A 1,785-nucleotide genomic window follows, 5' to 3' on the forward strand; every position below is an offset into this window, starting at 1 on the left:
ATTCTTTTTGAGCTCTTCCAGAAATAATTGTTGGGCTTTTGTCTGATTAGCATTTTTTTCCTTTGAGGTTTTGCTTGTAGCTCTTTTGAAATCATTGTCTTCTGAGTTTATCTTAATCTTTCCTGTCACCATTGTAACTTTTTTACAGTTTGATTCTTCCTCTTCTTCTGCTGCTGATGTGTGTGTGCTTGCTCATTTTCCAGATGATTTCTTGACTTTCAACTTTGTTTTAAAGTTGGGCTCTTCTCCCAGGGTAGAGGGGCATTATCTCAAGGTTCACGTTCTTTATGCTGCACTTTTCAGAGCTATTTCTTAAAATTTTTAAGTTTTCCATGCTTCTAAAGTGGTATCACTCACGAAAAGGCGTAGTCACTTCTCTGCTGGCTTATGCTCCAGTCTTTACCCAGGAAGGGATGTCATTCCCCTGTATCCACTTATGCTAGTGCCTCTATTGGCCCTGGTACTGTGACCAGGTTCCTGTTCTTCTGTAGCCACAAGCACTACCTCTCCTTTCTGCCTTGGAACGGAAACCAGAGCCTTGCTGCTCCCTTTTGAGTGACCACAAACACATTTCTCCACCTGTGACCAGGGCCTTTGTACCCTTCCTGCTGCAAGCACTAGTGTTCACCTTTGCCATGAACCAGCAACCTATATTGGCAGTTTAAAGGGTCATGTACCCAAATGCCAGCAAAGGGGCCACTGCAATCTGTTTCCGACAGGTTGTTAGACCCCCTTACAATTTATTGACTGAGAGCCCCCAAAACTCTTTCTGCTGATGTAGCTTTCTCCAAGATTGGCTGCTGGTGTTGTGGCAGCACTGTTGCCTTGGCCTATGCTGCACTCCTTGTAGATCATAAACCTTATGACCTCCTAAGTTGTCTTGGGCTAGACAAATGACTTACCCTACTCTAGAATTTGTTTTGAGGGAAATGTTGGAATAGTTCACTTAAGCTACTGCCTATGCTCTGCCATCTTGACTCCATCCTTCCTCCAGTACGTATTAAAATCTTGGAGATAGGATGCATAAAGACAATTTAAAAATTCTAGGTCTACCAGAAGAATATGGCAAGTCAAAAAGCCTAAAATCTATAATGCAAGAAAAATGCTTAGAATTTCTGAAAGCAGAAAACAAAGTACCAGCTGGAAGAATGAACAGATGTCCTTCAGCTGGGTGGGTGTTGGGGAGAGGGGACAAATATGTTGCAAACTCTTATGATAACTAGTGATCAAATTTAATAGTTCCAATGATAATAAATTTTATAACACCAGTAAGGGGAAAAAAAAACCCAACTCTCACATTGAAAATCATGTTTGGGGGCGGCCAGGTAGCACAGCGAGTAAGAGCACCGGCTCCAGTGTTGAGAAGACCTGGAGATCGAATCCTGGGCTCAGACACTTAGCACCCACCCAGAAACACCTGGCCGTGTAACCTTGAGCAAGTTACTTAACCCTGATTGCTTAATAAAAAAAAAAAAAAGAAAAATCATGTTTGTCTTTTAAAATCCTTCCAAAACTTGACTCTTCTTACTGTTATGGTCTTCTTACACCTTACTCCCCTATATGTACTCTGTGATCCAGGGACAACAGAGCTCCTTACTTTTCTTCCCCATTTAATATTCCAGCTACTAATATCTCCCAGTTTAACTGACTTCTTTCTCTCTTTGCTTGGAAATCTCCCTCTTCATCTCTACCTCCTGAGTGTCCCTGGCTGTGGGGAGCCAAAGAGGTCTGGTTCAGGACTCAGATATTAAATCCTAATAGTGGACTTTAATATAAGAGCTCCTT

The sequence above is a fragment of the Petaurus breviceps genome, unplaced genomic scaffold (assembly GCF_028583685.1).
Source record: "Petaurus breviceps papuanus isolate PSGF00001 unplaced genomic scaffold, PetGlider_PUasm1.0 140, whole genome shotgun sequence".
In the NCBI taxonomy this organism is placed as follows: domain Eukaryota; kingdom Metazoa; phylum Chordata; class Mammalia; order Diprotodontia; family Petauridae; genus Petaurus; species Petaurus breviceps.